General features: G+C 33.1%; 1 long non-coding RNA gene across 9 annotated transcripts; it reads right to left on the bottom strand.

Moving 5' to 3' along the window:
* Positions 1–7,899: 7,899 nt before the first annotated feature.
* Positions 7,900–12,736, bottom strand: LOC147513649 (uncharacterized). Of its 9 annotated transcripts, none has more exons than XR_015215570.1 (8): positions 11,886–12,654; positions 11,518–11,800; positions 10,741–10,837; positions 10,573–10,629; positions 10,270–10,335; positions 8,996–9,070; positions 8,628–8,727; positions 7,900–8,391 (listed from the first exon to the last, which is right to left on the bottom strand). It is a non-coding gene; the product is annotated as an uncharacterized LOC147513649 (long non-coding RNA). The 9 variants fall into 9 exon arrangements; XR_015215566.1 differs by lacking the exon at positions 7,900–8,391 and having other exon boundaries at positions 8,440–8,727; positions 11,886–12,257; positions 12,360–12,655; XR_015215568.1 differs by lacking the exons at positions 7,900–8,391; positions 11,886–12,654 and adding an exon at positions 12,673–12,736 and having other exon boundaries at positions 8,440–8,727.
* Between the last annotated feature and the right edge of the window lie 8,335 nt (positions 12,737–21,071).

The following is a 21,071-nucleotide window of genomic DNA, read 5'->3' as shown; positions in this document are numbered from 1 at the left end:
ATTTGAAGGTCTTAGTTTTCTAAGTCATGGCTTAGTCTTGAAGATTGGACGACTCATTGATGCTTATCTAGCGAAAATTACGCCTGATTTATATCTAGATCTATGGAAATTCATTGTTATCATTGAAATCTTACTTGACTATGCCCGAGTTATTGATGATGGACTCTACAGAGCAGCTAATATATATTTAAATGCAACTTATCCAACTTTTTGTTTTTGTTAGTGTTGTCGTCTGAATTCATTTCTAATATAGAGTGATGCTGTGATTTAGTGTTAATTCGACTATTTCTTATGCTTTACTTCATTTTAATTTGTGATGGGGTTCTAATTAATAGATTTCTTTCGTAGAACAAAATTGAATTTTTATCACAGGTTTGTTTTGAAATTTTCATGTGTTTTAAGAGTGATTTTTTTTGTAAATTAAGTATTTATTTGCCTTCTATCACGTACCACATTCCACATTTGTCTCTTATGGTTTTCAAATATTAAACCATGAAAAGGAGTACCTGAGTTTTTTTGGAAAAAGGGTCATTAAATCAATAAATATATCAGTGCTCATGCTCTTTACGTGCTAACATGAATTAGCAAACGATGAACATTCTTATTATCTGTTTTGAGGACTGTACATAACGATAAATAGAAGTTGGTATTACACACCAACTTTGATAATTATCAGGAAATTAGAAACTGAACACAAATGCATTGAACCAACCTCAAAAAATAATTAACGGGAAATAGGATAATAATGAGAAATCGCAAGTTGGATGCAACAACATTGAACTAACCTCAAAGAATAATTAAAGAGAAATCGGAAAATGGATGCAGCACTGCATTGAACAAACCTCAAAGAAAAATTAATGGGTAACCGGAAAATGGATGTGAGTGCATCAAACTAACCTCAAAGAATAATTAACGGGAAATCGGAGACTGGATGCAACACTGCAATGAACTAACTTCAAAGAATAATTAAAGGGTAATTGGAAATAGGAGACTGGATGTAAATGCATCGAACTAATCTCAAAAGTTATTAATGCAAAATCGGAAAAATTTGATGCAAATGCATTGAACCAAAACGTCCAAAGAATATTAATGGGAAATTGGAAACTTGAAGCAAATGCATTGAAAAAACCTCAAAGAATAGTTAACGGGAAATCGGAGACTGGATGCAACACTGCAATGAACTAACTTCAAAGAATAATTAAAGGGTAATTGGAAATAGGAGACTGGATGTAAATGCATCGAACTAATCTCAAAGAGTTATTAATGCAAAATCGGAAAAATTTGATGCAAATGCATTGAACCAGCCAACGTCAAAGAATATTAATGGGAAATTGGAAACTTGAAGCAAATGCATTGAAAAAACCTCAAAGAATAGTTAACGGGAAATCGGAAATTGGATGCAACATTGCATTGAACTAACCTAAAAGAATAATTAACGGGAAATAAAAAAATTGATGCAAATGCATCGAACTAACTTCAAAGAATAATTAGTGGAAAATTGGAAACTGGATGCAACTGTATTGAACTAACGCCAAAGAAAAGTTAACTAGAAATAAAAAACTGGATAAAAATGCATTGAACTAACCTCAAAGAATAATTAACGGAAAATAAAAAACTAGATGCAACTGCATAAACTAACCTCAATGAATAATTAACGGGAAATCAGAAACTTGATACAAATGCATTGAGCTAATCTCAAAAAATAATTAGTGGGATGAAAATTGAAAATTGGATGCAAATGTAATGAAGTTTATGAAAATTGGATTCAAAGAATAATTAACAGTAAATCGGAAACTGGATGCGACACTGCAATAAACTAACCTCATAGAATAATTAACGGGAAATCGAAAACTGGATGTAACACTGCAATGAACTAACTTCAAAGAATAATTAACAGGAAACCAGGAACTGAATACAAGTGCATTAAACTAATTAACTCAAAGAATAATTGAAAGACAATTGGAAACTGGATGCAAATGCATTCAACAAACCTCAAAGAATAATTAATGGGAACTCGGAAATTGGATACAAATGCATCAAACTAACTTCAAAAAATAATTAACGGGTAATCGGAAACAACATGAAACTACATCAAACTAATCCCAAAGAAAAATTAACAGAAAATCGAAAAGTGGATGCAACTGCATCAAATTAACCTCAAAGAATAATTAATGGAAAATTAAAAACTGGATGCAACTGCAAGGAATTAACTTTAAAAAATAATTAATAGAAAATCAGAAACTGGATGCAAATTAATGGAACTAACCTCAAAGAATAATTAACGTCAAATCGGAAACATGATGCCAATGCATGGAACTAATATCAAAGAATCATTCAAGTGTAATCGAAAACTGGATGTGAATGCATCAAACTAATGTCAAAGAATAATTAACTAGAAATCGAAAACTAGATGCAAATACATTAAACTAGCCTAAAAAATAATTAACGGGAAATTGAAAATTGGATGTAAATGCATTGAACTAATTAAACTCAAATGATAATTAACTTGAAATAGGAAACTGGATGGAAATGCATTGATCTAACCTCATAGAGTTATTAACGCGTAATCCAAAACTAAGTGCAAATTCATGGAACTAACCTCAAAGAATAATTAACAAAAATTGAAGAATGGGAAATCAGAAACTGGATGTAATTGCATTGAACTAACCTCAAAGATTAATTAACATAAAATCAAAAATTGGATACAAATGCAATGAACTGATCTCAAAAAATATTTAACGGAAAATCAGAAATTAAATGCTAATGGATTGAACTAACCTCAAAACATTGTTGTTTTATGTGAAGTGGAAATGTCTCAACAAGTATATGATTGGGAATGATTTGCTATTCAAGTATATTCAATATGAATTTCACTTCATTGGGCATTCTCACAAAATTTTTATCAAACTTCTATTATTAAACAACAAAAAGAACTTGAAGGGTTTTTATAAAACTCCGTTATTGTTGTTGTTATTATTATTATTATTATTATTATTATTTTCTGGAGTGTGATTTTCATGTTGCAAGAAATTTGGATGAGTGACCAATGTAATATTCATATCTCATAAATAGATATATCTATATAGTTCAAATATTTTTTAGAATAATTTAATATAACGGCACCCGTTAGTAGAACGGGTTAGAAAGCTAGTATATATAATAGCAGTCCCTTTTCGGGCTCATTGGAGCTGTCCATGTAAGCAGGGAGATTAAGAAAAAATAGGAGAAAAAAAATAGTGAGTAAGAGTCTCAATTAATTATGTTTCCTTTATATACTAAATCTCTTTTCAAGAGTCCTAATTAATTATGTTTCCTATTTCCTAATCTATACACATCCGAACAAAAAATAATAAGGATTACAGGAGCAAAAAAAGTGTGCGTTAGAAATAGGGGTGAGCAATGGGCCGGGTCGGGCTAGCCCGGCCCTAAACATTTAAAGCCCTTAAGATATTAGGGCCGGGTCGGCCGGGTCACAAGTCGAAACCTCAAGTCCTGACCCTGACCCTAGCCCTCTTTAAAGGCTTTAGGGTCGGGCTTTAGGGCCGGGCCTATATATTTTCTTTTTTTTTACTACATCAGTTTTAAAACTCATTTATATTACAAAAATGTACAATAATCTACAAACTCAAAGTCCAACCAATCTAGTAATAATCCTCGTCAGATAAGTCAAAAATTTAAAATGCACATCCACAATCTAATGAATCAAGTACATCGAGAGTTCGGAATTTGTTCTTCCTTGTACTCAAACCTCACTAAAATTACATTTAACATTGAAATACATAGACAAATAATTATATTATCATTTTAAAGGAAGAAGTAATATATATAAAGAAGAAATATAATAGTTTTGGTTAAGGGTCATGGAAGTTGTTAAACTATTTGTAATATCATAAATTATTTCTATAATAGATTCAAACAAATATAATATTACCTTTATTCTAATTTAAAAGTGATTCAAGCTTTGTATATGGAAATGAAAATATTGGCTTTTGAACAAGTGATGGAGAAAGGTTTGAGATTACAAATGTCATTTTTCTGACAAAGGTTGTTTTTGGTTTCTATGTTACAAATGTCGCGCTCAGATTTTGCTTTAATGGTGTGGAAGGAAATCTTTAGTTTTAGACTTGGCTTGGATGTGAATAAAAATATAATTTATAAGAAATAAGTGAGAAAAGAAATTGAGAATAATAAGTTATGGACTTTGACTTGATGATCAAAGGAATAAAGTCTTATTTTTATTAGGCTAGTGCTGCTCATTGTTCTTTCATAGGCCGCTAAGTTGACAAGTTTTTGTTATATAAAACAAGTTATTGGAAGCACTTCTTGGGTGTAAGTGATAAATTACAGCGACAATGTTATTTTAATTGAAAATATTTAACAAAGAGTTGGACAATTATGGTATGTGTATTTATAGTTAAAGTATGAAAACAGGGCGGCGGTTAGGGCTTGGTTAGGGTCGGCCTATGTTTTAGAATCTTAGCCCCAGCCTGCCCTAGAAGGCAAGGTAGGGCGGGCCGCCCTAAACTCTGTGAGGGCTTTATAGGGCTTAGGGTCGGGTCGGTCAGGGCCGGGTTAGGGTCGTTAGGGCCAAATTCCCACCCCTAGTTAGAAATATCCTGTTTTGGTGTAGTGTTAACTGAAAATTGAAAACTAGATGCAAATGTATTAAACTAACCTAAACAATAATTAACGAGAAATCGAAAACTGGATGCAAATGCATTGAACTAATTAAACTCAAATGATAATTAACTTGAAATAGAAAATTGGATGCAAATGTATTGATCTAACCTCATAGAGTTATTAACGCGCAATCCAAAACTAAGTGCAAATTCATAGAATTAACTTCAAAGAATAATTAACAAAAATTAAAAAATGGAAAATCAAAAATTGGATGTAATTGCATTAAACTAACCTCAAAGATGAATTAACAGAAAATCAAAAACTGGATACAAATGCATTGAACTGATCTCAAAAAATATTTAACGAAAAATCAAAAATTAAATGTTAATGCATTGAACTAACCTCAAAACATTGTTGTTTTATGTGTAGTGAAAATGTCTCAACAAGTATATGATTGGGAATGACTTGCTATTCAAGTATATTCAATATGAATTTCGCCTCATTGAGCATTCTCACAAAATTTTTATCAAACTTCTATTATTAAACAACAAAAAGAACTCGAAGGGTTTTTATAAAAGTGCGTTGTTGTTATTATTATTATTATTATTATTATTATAATTTTATGGAGTGTGATTTTCATGTTGCAAGAAATTTAGATGAGTGACCAATGTAATATTCATATCTTATAAATAGATTTATCTATATAGTTCAAATATTTTTAGAATAATTTAATATAACTGCACCCATTCGTAGGACAGATTCGGAAGCTAGTTTATATAAGTCTCAAGAGTCAATGACTCTTAAATACGTTTATTATTTTCTTCTACAAGTTGTTCCATACGCAACAATCGTTATGCATCTGTGACGTGCCCAGGCTGTGAACCGATGTTTATTACAAGCATTATCTTTGTGGGTTACATCAAAGTTTCTTAAGTGGGTGTAAAGTAGGGGGTGGGCAAACGCCAGCTAGCTCGCCCTAAACATTTAAAGCCCTTCTCGATATTAATTCCGGGTCGGCCCGCCCTAAAAAAAAGATAGGGCGGGTCACAAGTCTAAATTCGACTCGACGACCTAGCCCTCTTTTAAGGGCTTTTAGGGTCGGGCTTTAGGGCCGGGCCTATATATTTTCATTTTTTACTACATGGAGTTTAAAACTCATTTATATTACAAAATGTACAATAATCTACAAACTCAAAGTCCAACCAATCTAGTAATAATCCCGTATAAGTCCAAAAATTTAAAATGCACATCCACAATCTAATGAATCAAGTACATCGAGAGTTCGAATTTGTTCTTCCTTGTACTCAAAACCTCACTAAAATTACATTTAACATTGAAATACATATACAAATAATTATATTATCATTTTAAAGGAAGAAGTAATAGATATAAAGAAGAAACATAATAGTTTTGGTTAATGGTCATGGAAGTTGTTAAACTATTTGTAATATCATAAATTATTTCTATAATAGATTCAAACAAATATAATATTACATTTCTTCTAATTTAAAAGTGATTCAAGCTTTGTATATGGAAATGAAAATATTAGCTTTTGAACAAGTGATGGAGAAAGGTTTGAGATTACAAATGTCATTTTTCCCGACAAAGGGTGTTTTTGGTTTCTATGTTACAAAATGTCCGCTCAGTATTTTGCTTTAATGGTGTGGAAGGAAACCTTTAGTTTTAGACTTGGCTTGGATGTGAATAAAAATATAATTTTATAAAAATAAGTGAGAAAAGAAATTGAGAATAATAAGTTATGGACTTTGACTTGATGATCAAAGGAATAAAGTCTTATTTTTATTAAATTTAGTCATCGTTCTTCTTCAAGGCTAAGTTGACAAGTTTTTTGTTATATAAAACAAGTTATTGAAAGACTTTTGGGTGTAAGTGATAAATTACAGCGACAATGTTATTTTAATTGAAAATATTTAACAAAGAGTTGGACAATTATGGTATGTGTATTTATAGTGAAAGTATGAAACATGGCCCAGGGGCTTGGTTGTATTCGGCCTATGTTTTAGAATCTTATTACTCTAGAAGGCATTAGGGACGGGCGGCCCTACCTAAACTCTGTGAGGGCTTTAGTTGTTAGGGTTTTATAGGGCTTAGGGTCGGATCGGTCAGGGCCGGGTTAGGGTCGTTAGGGCCAAATTCCCACCCCTAGTGTAAAGGATGTAACCAGACGGTGCTTTACGGTGACTAAACTCTAAAGTATGTTGTTATGACTTCTGACATTAGTGGGATTTGAACAGTGATGGACTGTGACAAAATGTGTAGCACTGATTTCCCCATCAAAAAACGCGTAGCACTGATTTCGTTATGACTCATGAGTCTTCAAGGACGCCTAAGAGCATCATTAACACAATTGCTAGATTCATTGTGACAAACCAGTTTTTTTAGAAACCAAAAAGTGCAATTTCCATGTTAAGCTTCAACGCTATTTTGAAAAAAAAAAAAAAATTAATTATCTTTCTGAACGAGTAAAGTAGTGTCATTCTAATTTTTTTCTTTTTAAAAAATTGTAATGACTCAGAATTGTACCTAAGGTAATCCGTTTATGTATTAGTTCAATACTACTATAAAAAATTACGTATTAACTATATTTATTTTGTTGTATAATAGCATTAGACTCGTCTTGTTATAATGAAAATTTTGATGTGAACTTGAACTAGTTAAATTTTGTTTTTGTTTATTAATGATGACTTATAGCTAGCCTAATTAACGTACATCCTAGAATATTGTATCCAAGCAAACTATTTGTCTCTCGCAACTTTCATTGTTATCAATATTATTTTCTAGTGCTATTATTATGATGTAATATTTTAATTTAGTAATGGGTTTTACTATTAATTACGATAATCTGGACGAGATCATTTAGTTTGGTATTAGCATGGGATGATTCATTTAACCCTTTTATTACTTTTATTAAATTTAGTTAGTGACTAAAATATAATTTAGCTTATATTACTACTTGAATTATGGGGACTGTTTTGGGCTTTTGTTTCAGTGTTGGGGTGAATTGGGCCTTTATGTGGGATAGGGTCACGTCTAAGTGAGGTATAGATACGTACAGATAAAGGTTGGGCCGCGGGTCTATGTTTATCATCTTTTGGGATTCTTCTAGAAAGAGTTGGAATAGAAAAGAAGAGACGTCTCATCAGTCATCAGTTCATCACTCAAGAGAAATGGCATTACCAAAAGGAGTTAAAAGAAGCGGGAAAATAATAGCTACAGGAAGCACTCCTAGAAGAATGAAGAATGGGCGCTGGTTATTAGTAAAAAGAGGGGATAATAATATAAAATAATTCTTAAGTTTTAACATGATCATTTATCACATGTTAATTACACTAGCTAATGCCCGTGAAGGCATGGATGCCCTCAAATTGTTTTTACTTGCACCCTATAGAAATCCTGAGCACTTCTACTTCTTCCATGCAATTCATCTCCTTAAGTATTGGACACGACAAAATTAAGTATTAAATATTGCAACCAATTTTGAACTATGTGATTAACGATTTATCATAGAGTATTAGGACGTAAAGAAACTTCACTTGGACCAACCGATTAAGAAATTTTATAACCAAAATTACACATAAACTACAAATCAATTACCTTTAAAAAAAAATAAAAAATCATAATCCTACAACTTAATTTTGAGATGACTTCACATCATAAACAAAATGTTAGAATCTTTCTACAGTTCTACAGCACCGCATCTAGAATTTACGATGTTTTTACCCCAACTTGACCTTAATATATCAATGAGAACTACAAAAAGAAAGTCCCGACGTTGCTATCAATAATTTGGTCAAAACATTGAATTAAACACATTCATTATCAGTGACTTTGAAATGCATTCATAAAAAAAAAAAAGTACAATCATCAAATAAAGCTTTTGGTAAACTTAGTTTGCAGTTTCCATATGATAAGTTGAATTTGCATGTCATACTCAATCTATATCAGTCTGAAATCAGAAAAAATATATAGGAGATTCCTCGGCTCACATTTGAAGTTGCAACTTTTGCATTTGTTGGAAGTGAAAATCGGCACCGCCAATCCAATCAAAGCTACTTGAATTCCTTATCCCCTACAATTACTACCACCCTGCAATGTCTCAAAAATAATAATAAATCAAAAGAAAATGTAACTATAAAATCATATCTAATTTCAAAATAAGTTTGGACACATTCCCCATGTGAAGAAATATCATAAAACTCGTGAGGCTGTCAGTACAACTATTGTTCAATGGGTCAAAACAATTTCATTTGCCCAAAACCATAAAAGACTCATGGCATGTGCAAGCTAAGGAATTATGATATATATATATACATTGCAACAAACAAATCTAAAATCTTGCAAAAACAACACTTACCTTGTTATATGTCTTCTGAATGATATATATGAAGAAGGATACCAGCTAACATATGTTTGAGAAGACCACATACATCTGAGGAAAACTTTTTCAAGATTACAACCAAACATTCTATTTAAATATATGTGACAACTTATAACGAACTCATTTCAACGACTTCCATTAAGTGTACTTTTCATTACGTACTGCAACTCTCCAAGGACCCATGGGAAGCCCACTCTTTTATAGTTAGAACTGATATTGGAAAACCCCTTAAACCCTATTTTCCCATGACGGTGGGAATACCCAAGACCTTGGGCCCAACCTCCCAAAGTTCGAGTTGTAAGGCATTGGACACCTTCAATTAACAATTTGCGCCCACGGCTGTTTAGCTACTTAATTTTATTTCTTTTTCTTTTTTCTTTTTTTTTTGCACGCCTAAATAGACAAATGTCTTTAAATTTCTAGACAGTGTATCGAGACTCCAGAGAGCTTTAAGCTTTTTTCTATCTTTCTAGAAATTTCTCAAAAAGATAGAAATTTTCTATCTTTAAATTTTCTATTTTTTTTTGGATAATAGGAGTAATTTTCGAGAAAGTCATTTGTTGCACAATTTCTCATTCTCGTCTCCTTTTCTGGAGCAACGTTTTTCTTTAATTCATAGTTTTTGTAGCGCTCCAATTATTTCTAGAAGGCCTCACATCCTACATTCCTCCAAGTCCATTGCCAAGCACAACATTTAAGTCATGTTATAGCCCATTATCGTAGCTTTGTATTCCTTTAATGACGCTAGATATGTACAACTTTCATAGACTATTACAATGGGAGGTCATTTAACTTACTAAAAATGGGACGTAGCATTTAAAAGAAGATTCTAGCATTGGAAAAACAGACAACGGTCAGCAGATTTTTTAATATTGTATGTTGGTCAAAGTATGCACACCATTTGGCTTGCACCCAATTCCTTGTAAATTTTCTACAATGAGTGCATTTGGTAGCAAACTGTAGTGCCTCCAACACACCTATGTTTGAGGAATCAACTACAATGGTTTAAATTAGCCAATATCCTAGATACCGATTTGAAAAAAAAAAAAAAAAAAAAAAAAAAAAAAAAAAAAAACCCTAATATATATCATATCTTTGGTCAGAACGTAATTCCAATTCCTACGCATTCATAAATTAAATCTGGCATTCCCACTCTTCCATGTAAATACCATAAAATTCTTAATTGGTGAATTGAGCTAAAAACAAATCTATATCTAGAGAAAAAGATAAATGATTGAAGATCAACATACATTAGGCTCAACCATCCATGGGTGCTCTAGCATCCTTGCCCAATAATGCATTCATGTTGCGTTGTTCTGTTGTACCATGGTGACATTCGAAACAAAAAAATGAATACCAAATTAGGATAAAGTGTTCTAAACTTGTAACAACAATTTAGAACAACGCTACGTACGCAACAACCATGCAACACCTTAACAAACATTAGATTGTGCTCATGAGCGCAGCGAAAACCAATAAACAAAAATCAATAAGAGTACGACACAAACAAATGGGAAGTGAGGGATTTTTCAAATAATGATGAAGAAACTAACATTTTCAAGTGCAAATCAGGGGGATTTTAGTCTTATTCCTCGCGATGATGTTTTTCCCTGAAATGGATTCAAACACAGTTGTAGCAAAGAAAAATTAAACCCAAACTTCAATGGTAGTTGCAAATTTGCAGTGCTGTTGTGTTGTTTTAATTAAATCATTACCCATACCAAATAATATTGAAGGGATGACGTTGTTGAATATGGAATTTGACTCAACCACCGAACTTTATGCAATTGAGAGGAGGTTTGCTGGATACATGGATACCTGCAGCTTTTGATGCGGATGCCTTTTAATTTGCTCATTGTTAATACTTGTAAAATGATTAGAGACAATGAGAAATACCACAATGACAACGAAGCAAGTCCAAAACCATTCTTCCTATTTCCTAAGAAAACAAAAGGATTCATACCTGATTTGAATAGGGTTTGAAGAAGGAAAAAAGAAGAAAACTCAAAGCAATAGAAAAGAACTCCAAAGTGAGAAGGAGAGTGGGGGGACAGAAAGAGGGAGATGGAGAACGAAGAGTCTTGTTGCTTAAATTGGTGCAAAGTTTGCGGGGCTTTTAATGCTGGGGCGGTTGGGTTTTTTTTTCACGCGAACTCTAATTCAAAGCATCTAATTTATTGCCCTCTATTTTTTTTAATCGAACTCACACGGACCCTTGATTTACCCCCCCTCATATTGAATCCCGTATACCCTAGCCATGTACAATGAGGATAGTCAAGCTGTAAAACCTAGCAATCTACAATTCAACAATCCGTGGGATAAATCACTAAATTGCAAGGAAGTAGAACAGATGTACAAAATTAAATTGTTCAAGGCAGTAGTACATTTTACTTGCCTATTTTCCATTTTCCAAACAATATAAAAGAGAAAATACAAACATACCTGCTTGTTAAAAATAACACAAAAACAAAAGGAGCCAAAGAAAGAAAAAACGGTACCTTAAATTTATCAGAAACCATGTGTTGAAGTCATTGGTAATAATCTGGCCCAATAAAAATTTCACAGACTAGTTCCATTCCAAGAACACCACTATATAATACCTTTGATCCAAGAGAGTTGAACCCATGCGAGGTTAACAGGGGACCAAGTTCATCAAGTAGCTGACTCTGGCTCAAGTTCATCATCTACAGAGTCTGACTCAATTGGTAACTCTCCATTTTCTTTTCTAGAAAAGCTTGGAAAAGGTGTCGCGTAAATGAATTGCCCATTTAAGCAACCTCCCTGTAACAAATCATTACACGTGTAAGTACCAAATTGCTTATTTCACCTTCAATATGAAAGACTTGCATTATTGCTCTAAGCATACCCATTAAGGAGAGTATTGTTTCCTGACCACGTTCTCATTCCACATAGCGAAATAGAGAACAATTCAAGAGAAATAGTAACAAGGCATACAAACTTAACATCCAGGAGAGTGGGAGAGAGGAGTTGGGGGGGGGGTGTCTTAAAATCTGATTTGGTTTACCGTTTACGGAATAGAACCTTCACAACTATAGATTCTAATAGCATTCCGATTGTCATCCGAGAAGGAAATGCATGTGGATTGATAATAAGATCTGGGCGCATTCCTGTTGTTCCGGAGAATGGCATATCAATGTCAGGCCACAATTGAGAGCAAACACCTTTTTGCCCGTGCCTACTGCTGAATTTATCACCAATAATGGAATTTCTAAGACGTCTGAAACGGATAGGATTTTCTTTGGGTTGGATACTTTAAATAGAGAGATACGATTTTCAAAAACCAAAGTTTCACACACAAGAAAAACACACACACACGTACCAGATAGATCATAAATTTTCACGCTAATTGCTTTTTGAGAATGTGAAGTCCAACACTGGGAAAATTAAACGGCAGTTTCCTAACCCCATTTTTGTAGTGTTAATAATAATAATAAAACGCGATTCGAGGAAGAAGAAGTAACATATTGCCTGAGAATTGATCGGTGGGGAGAGAGAATGAAAGGTTTCCTTTTTCACGATTAATACCCCATTTAATTTCTAATTAAAAAAAAACTGGTGTAAGTTTGGAGAAACGAAGGGTTTTTAGTTTAATTTCACAATTAAATATGTAATTAATATCTAATCCAACTCACATTGTAATCGTGTCACTGGTCCCGACCCTCTTTATACCTCTGAAATTGAATCCCAGCCGCGAGTCAGATTGTTAAGTAGATAACAATATTTGTAAATAAATCACATATTTTTATCTGTAGTCATGTTTGTATTTTGTTAAGTAGATAACAATATTTGTAAATAAATCACATATTTTTATCAGTAGTCATGTTTGTATGCAAAGATTTTTAATGAGGGAAATAAGTTTCTCTCTCTTAGCCTATAAACCTTAATTGTGTATTCAATTAAGATACTAGATCTTTTCCGCCAGTGTGTAATACCCCACTCCTACACCTTACAAGAATTTTCTACCATGTGTATCATAATTTAAAGCCAGTTAACAGATTTCACTTAACGTAGTGTTACTGAAAAATACTTAAAACTGTAAAATAGAAACTGAAGTTGCCAAAACCTTGAAGTACTGATTTTACATCTTCTTCAGCTTCTCACAATATTTCCATTGAGGAGAATGTTTGATACAACAAGGAGCGAGGCAGTAAAGCATTTGTTTGCCATTTTTGCCATTTAACTACGCTGTCCCCCCCGCGTAATCTTTGTAATTAAGGACTTGATTTTTCCATGATTGAGCTCTACCTTCTACGCTTAGTATGAATAGAAGGTGTTGTACTTCAGAGATTTGCATACTTAATTTGGGTATGTGGAGAATAATCATAAAGCTTCCATCGGAAAGTGTCGTTGTACTTCTTACAAGCTATGAAAAATATTCATTTGAAGTATTAAATTTTACACTGAGTCGGATTCAATAATTAGATTGAAAAAAGAAAATACTAAAAAATGCATGAACAATCTTGTCGAAGTTTCGAATTAAAACGGGTGAAGTGAAATTATAGAGATATAGAGGAGACGTTTCCTTTTTTGGTTTATATTAACTATTAAGTGTTTTTATTCTATATAAAATACGAAAGAAAACACACCCGGCCGTTAAGTTTTTCATGATTGGGTTTAACTAAAGAGCCAGGTGGCAAGAAAATCTTGTTAGGTGTAAAAAAGGAGGGTTTTACACCCGAGCGGAGAATATCTCATCTCTATGACCTTTTCAATTAATATTGATTAATGTAAATCAATATATATTTATAGGTGGAGAGAAGACCTTAGTTTCCTAATTCATAAGATTTTCACTATCTAGTAAGAATATCGTAATTAAGGAAAGACTTCTGTTTAGTAAACCACTATAATCGGAAATTTCTAAATAAACCAATATACTATATATTTTCTATAGACTAATGGACCATATCTAGGGTTTCATTATTAGAATTTTTTTTTTGTGTTTAGAATATTTCCAACAAATAACAAGAGAAACAGAAATAAGGGGATAGAACGCCATCACTTCAAGGGATGTTGATCACTTGGAATACAGTCATGGGTGCTTGTTACCAAGCAAAGGGTGAGAACAGACAACAAGCCGGGGGATTTCCTTCTGGAGTTTTGTGGTGGGAATCATTGAAACATCCTTATTTTAAAGGGACGGATTACTACATGAGGTAAATCGACCATGTTAGTCATCACTAAAATTTGTGTGATGAAGCTAATAATAAGGTTAAGAGATAATTGGGTGTTCCTTAAAGGAAACTTGAATACTTAGATCATATAACAAATAGGCTTCAAGGAGCAAGATGAACAAAAGCTTGCTGTTACAATCTTTTCACCAGTATATATTCATTTAAGAATAGATTTACGGTTGAGGCCGTCATATCTTTACAATTGTGAGTATCCACTTAATGGCGTCCATGCGTCAATTCCTCCTTCGTTTCTTTACATTTTCTGCTCATTTCCTTTCGACAAAAACCAGTTGACTTTCATACACATCAGACACTTACATGTCAGTACTAGACACCACATATCATGGCTAATCTATATGCTCCACTGGAGCTCTATTCATATGAGTAGCTGGGCGGCAGTTTGGTTAGGCAGAAACATAGAGCTGTGTTCATGCTAAATTTTGAGGTAGTTAGACTTCGAATTAAGCTTTGAATATGTAGCCATTAAAGTTAGTGCTTTGTATCTACTCTCTAACGGTTCCAGTTTCATGGTATTTGGATAACTGAGTTGGGAGTTACGGGCTTTAGGAGGTGGACAGTTACAACTGGATTTCCTGTGCACTGAACTGATTTCGCTACCAGTTTTAACTTTTAACATAGTTAGAGTTAGATTTGGATTTGGATTTCCTGCATAGAAAAGTTAGTACTGTAAGTCTATTTTTAAACAAACCAAGTTTTGCTGAATTTGGATATCTGAGACAGGAGTTACGCCATGTTCAAAGATGGTATTCTTGCCTGCCAGGAAAACTGCACTGGACTGATTTGAGGTTCATTTTTGAAATAGTTTGAATTAGAATTAGGTCTTGACTTCCTACATAAAATAGTTAGTGTTCTGTGGCAATTTTCTAATTAACCAAGTTTCATTGCAATTGGACATATGTGCAAGGAGTTATGCATTAGGAAAGACGGGCAGTTACAACTTTATTTATTTTTATACTCGTTTTACTATCAATTGTATTCTATCGTATAGATGGCGTATACAGTTTTCAATATGCGTTTATAATATTGTCATTTCCTTGCTTTTGACATTATACATTTTAGATTACATTCTATCATCAAAGAGAGGGGCCAGCCACCTTCCTAATCGGAATGGCTTGATCCCTTCCTATATATAGAAACACCCCAATAGGAGGAACTACGAAAGACGTATTTGATCTCTTAAAGGGTACGTAAGCAATCATCCAGCACAACCACTTCCATAGAAAAACAACCATCTCTTTTTCTGAGTAAGGAAATATGTTGTTTTCGATACTTTTATTGTTGTTTAATATTGGGAAAATATATTTTTCGCACGTGTTAAACATGATTTAAATCTTTTCGATTAATTGATTTATATTACATACTAATGTGTTTTTTGAAATTTTGGTAATCGATACGCTCATTCACGTGAATTTTAATTTATAAGCAAACTGGTAAGTTTTACTAAGCAGCTAAAGGTAAGTGAACCTTGACAGCAGTTAATAAATTTATTTTACGTTGATTATTAATTATTGGCTAAATATCTAATACTACGCGTTGGAGAATAAATTACAGGGATGATCAGGTGCCCACTTTTCAATTAGAAAACAAACTACTGCTCACCAAGGAAATTTAATGTGCACTCGGAGTAATGCTATAGTAGTGACTTACAAGGAAGCACTTCCGATTATTTTTAATTTTAAAGCGATTAGTCTAAGTTGTTTTAATTTGTAATAATTTAGTTATTTTTTTGTTTTTGATAGTATGAATTCAACCGTAAATTCTTTCAATATTTTGATAACATGATGTAGACTAGCACTAACGCGTGAAATACCGATCTAGGTTAAGAGATCGGGTTTCGGAGTGCTACAAAAGTGATTTCTAAAATGATTTTTTTACATATACAAAATTATTTTTTGTTTTGTCTTATTCCCAAGAAGAAGACAACTAACCTTTACCTATCCGAACCGTTTTTATAATTTGACAATTGCTGGGATAGAAATCGATGTTTAGCAATGCGTTGGAGGCCCAAATTGTCAAATAAATTGTTATCTATCAATGATTTTTAGCAATGCGTTGATGATGCTCTAAGGAGTACTCGAAATATAATGTTGTCGGACTGCTGGAGTCATGCAGTAAGTGGGGATGTAGGGTTGCTACATTGACACACCACTATGGCATTAGTGTTGTAGGCTTGTAGCCACGGTCACATCTAGGATACAATTGAATCTCATAAATGTGTTTGGTTCACAGAAAATGGTATAGAAGAAAATATTTTTCTGGATTCGAAATTCTCTTGGGTGTTTAGTAGACCATGGAAAGTGATTAACCGAGAAAACCTTTTTCATTTAGGGTCAATTAATATTAAGGAAAACAACATCATTTTTAAAAGGAAAAAAAGTTGCTTTCTTTCTGTCTTTCGGCTGTAGTTCCGTCATTGTCGCTCAAAATAACCTGAGAAAGTCGCTCCTCTACATAATTATAAGGTTTTAGGTGGCATTTGATCCTCTGGACCCATTTTTTGAATTGTGAACCAAACATCTAGGAAACACATTCTTCATAAATGAATTATGGCAAATTAATTTCTAGATTTTCATTTTCTTTGGGAATCAAAATTCTTTGAACCAAACAATGTTCAGGGGTGGCTCAAGACAATCGAGAGCCCTAAGCAAAGTTTGAATGCTAATGGATGGCGAATTTTTTTTTTTTTGTTGGAGAAATCTGAGTGAAATATTAGGGAAGGGCGAGGGAAACAAAAGGTCTATTTAGAAGCAACGGTGTTTCATAGCCCTAAATAGCTACTTATTTTGCTATGAGGTTGAGCGCTTCACACTGCCAAAACAGTAATGATACAGTGATACACAAACTAATTAATTTGATTTATTTAACCCATCTACTAATAACTATTGATTTACATCGAGACACGTGTTTGTGTGTATTTTAATGTAAACCAACGCTATCTAAATATTGAGTGGAGGCAATAGTAGGTCTAAAAAAGTCGTGTAGCAGTGCTCTACAGTGTCAAAGTGTCCCTGATATTTTCCAGTGGCTTAAGCGAAAAAGAGATATTTTCCAGTGGGGCCAAATATGTGTTTGTTAGGCAGAGTTTTGGCATCATCTCCACATGTAAAGTAACTTCTGCTCAACCCATCCCGCTTTTTGACTTACACTTTACAACTCACTCTCAGTAAAAAAGAAAGTTAAGCCTTTAGCCAACAAAAATCCGCCACGCCACCTATTATAGCACAGAACTTTCCAAACTACGATATTTTACGTTCTAGCCCATAGTCCTTCACGACAATAATACAGAAGTTGTATATCTTTGGCTTATTTTCTGCCACGTTTCGGAAAGCAACTCTTCTGTCAACGTGGCAAGAAGATGATCCTGAAGCTGTAATTAAATATCAACCACCTTCACAGTACAATACATACATAAAATATCACGTATATTCGTTTTCCTTTTGGTTTTGGTTGAAGAGATTTGTGATATTTTTTGAACCCGATCTCTAAAATATCTTTTTTTCTTTTTCTTCTTCTGGTAAGTCCAAAATATCTTCTGCTCTAAATCATTCATTGTTTATATAAAACCAAAGTGAACCACAACTTGTAAAACCATCAAACCAAAATTTCTTAAAAAACGTAGCAAGCTAGGCAAGCAGTTTCATTCTAAGACCAATGGATTTGATTAACAAGAGCAACGATTTGTGGACAAATGAAAAACATTTGAACTATCTTCACCAAATGGAAACTTCATTTGTTCGAAAAATGCTTAAAAATGACTCTCGTTCAACGTTAACTTTCACCAGCGTTCATCATGCTCCTCTTGATCAGTGTCTTCCCGATTGCTTAAAATCAACCTGCGATTCAAAACGTCAAAGAAGTTGGAAAAAAGGTAAACAAATATCATCTATTTTCTTTCATGGTTAATTTGCTGAATATTATTTTGTTGAGATACTGAAATTTTTTTTTTTTTGTTAGAAATAACATCTAGTACTGCAAACGATGGTAGAAGCAACGACAAGAAGATGAGAAGACGGTGTTCACGACCCTACGATGTATCACAAGATCAGGTTGGTTATACATTATTAACGTACTCACTTCTCTATTTAATATGGAACTCTGAGGGGTCCGGCTAGATCAAGAGCTGGTCTGCTGATGGTAATGAAGAGTGAAAAATCTATTTTTGTAGGAGATGTGATTAAGTACCAACCTTTAGAACTTAAAATAGTTGCATTGTGCCACCAACTAAAACGTATGCAACTCTAAAATGTACTTGGAGAACCTCATTCTCTGTGTTAATTTGTTGGTCTTGTTGCTAAACAATTGCTGGTGAACTTCGTCTTTCACAGGTGGTCCCTCAGCTTGCAACCAAGAGCGATAGAGATGAGGGAAGGCGCAACATTTAAGTTATGGTCTAATATAATTGCAGCTCAGTTACTGATTTGAGCGAATCCTAATAGGCTAATTGGCAGTACTGAGCATATTCTATGGTTGATGAAAAAGTCTTCGTAGATATTTTATGGTGTTGCTTTGCATCCTTTTGTTGTGGATTTTAACATAGATGCGCATCCAGTTCGCTGTTGTATTGTAGTTGGAGGATAAGTGAAGGAAAAGCCAGCTAGTTTGATTTGTTAGTGGGATTTCTTTATCATATCTTCCTACCGTGGTAATAATGTTGATCACTTATTCGATCTGAGAGAGTGTTGTTTGTTGCAGTGATTTACTGATGTATGTAGTTGAGATATGAGGATCACATTAATACATTGATTGATTTGGTCCAAAAGAATTTCTCCAGACGTTGTTGTAGGTTTTTTGTCCATGTTCATGCTGCCTGCTCAAAAATAGACGAAAAAGAAAGAAAGAAAATTAAATATGGCGTCTTTTGAGAGTTGTATGATTCTATATTTCTATCTAAGCAGTCATGCATCCAAACTTCAACTTTATACTTTGAGCACTTCCATTTCATTATAACTTGTTCTACAGGAGTACAAAGATACACAGGATATTTGAGTACAGAGATGGATAGGATATTTTTGCAATTTTAGAGATTTTCGGCAACTGATTCGTCTAATTGTCCCCATTAAGGTCACACAACTTGCAGTCCCAACTTCAAGTCGTTGTGACGAGGGCAGTGTTGTAAGTTGAAAGTTGTAAGTCGTTAACAGATATTGCAATTGATTCTAGGGTTTTATAGATCTGGAAATTAGACTTGCCCCCCCCCCCCCCACACACAAACTCACACACCACACACCGTCTCAATCAACTTATTTTGACCGTTATCTCGTGGTGAAATGCCTAAAAAATTAGTTTGGACTTTGGACATTTCACCACGAGATAACGGTGCGTTGACTTAGACAGTGGAAAGGGGAGTCTAATTTTGTTTTCAAATATTTTATACATAAAATGATAGTTGAGACATTTCACCACGAGATAACGGTCAAAATACGTTGATTGAGACGGTGTGTAAGTTTTTTTTGGGGGGGGGGAGGGGAGGGCAATTTTAATTTTGTTTTCAAATAGGAGTGCAGATCTATAAAACCTTTGATTTTAAAAAACTTCAACAAAAATATAATAAAATAAAGGAGAAGAAGAGAACCTCTATAGTTTATTCAGTATGCCAAGATATTTGTTGTTGTTTCGAAGGGTTGAAGGGTTGAAGGATTATGTTGTAAAATTAGCTTAGATTCAAATATTACACCCCCACTAGATAAGCTAATTAGGGTTCCCCCTATTAGATGGGAAATTAGGGCCTCTCTCCAAATACACTTAAAAAAACACACGGTCAATCCAATTTGACAATTTTTTTGTGTACTTAAGATTTAAGAAGAGACCCTAATTTTCCATCTAGTGGGGGTGAAATCTTAATTGGCTCATCTAGTGGGGGTGTAATACTAGTTAACCCTTCAAATATTGCATTATTCCTAGACACCTGGTGGTGATCAACAACTGCACTTGTTCTCGCTATCAAATAATAATGGTGAAATCGAACAGTTTATGATCTAGGCTTTTTCTTTATACTCAAAATATGCCATTAGAGTAGATACTTGTGATAATTCTAGACTATAGTAGAACACATGATATAAAAAGTAGCTACTTGAGTTACTTTTTATCCTGTCTCTAAAAAGTAGCTATTTGAGTTAACTTAAAATAAGTACGTAAATAAAATTTCACCAAGAAAATAAATTAAACCTTTTTTTTTAATATACTTACCACAAAGATCATCTCCACAAAATTTCAGCTTATTTGAAAATCTTTAATATTGGCAAAAAATGATTGCAAAAACTCGACATTTTTAGACCGTTAGATTTCTTTTTAAAGATGAAAACAATTTTTATCTATGTTAGAGGTTTCTAAACGAGTTGAAATTTTGTAGAGATGATCTTTATGGTGAGTGCTTCATAACAAAAAAAAAAAAGTTTGAATTCATTTTAAAGGTGAAATTTTACTTACGTACTTATTTATACTTATTTTAAGTTAACTTAAATAGCTACTTTATATATATATATATATATAAGAAGGGAGGGGTTCTAGGGACATATTTTATCTTGACACATAAACAAACTCAAAATCGTTAGGACATTTATAAGTTTTGGATTAAGCTAATTTTTTGTAGATATGATCTTTTAACTATTCCAAACATTGTCACAAATAATCAAAAAAATTAAAAAAATTCAATCTTGCAAAATGTAGTTAACAATTTACAAAATTTGGCTAATTGTAGACCATTTATTTCTACCATTTTTGATACTATATTTGGCAAGTTTAGAAATTTTTTATTTTTTAAATTATTTGTGACAATGTTTAGAATAGTTGTGAAATTATATCTAAAAAAAAAATAGCTTAATCCAAAACTTATAAATGTC

Source organism: Coptis chinensis, chromosome 3 (genome assembly GCF_015680905.1).
Source record: "Coptis chinensis isolate HL-2020 chromosome 3, ASM1568090v1, whole genome shotgun sequence".
Taxonomy (NCBI): Eukaryota; Viridiplantae; Streptophyta; class Magnoliopsida; order Ranunculales; family Ranunculaceae; genus Coptis; species Coptis chinensis.
The sequence above is the reverse complement of the archived record's forward strand: the minus strand, read 5'-3'. Positions and strand labels throughout refer to the sequence as shown.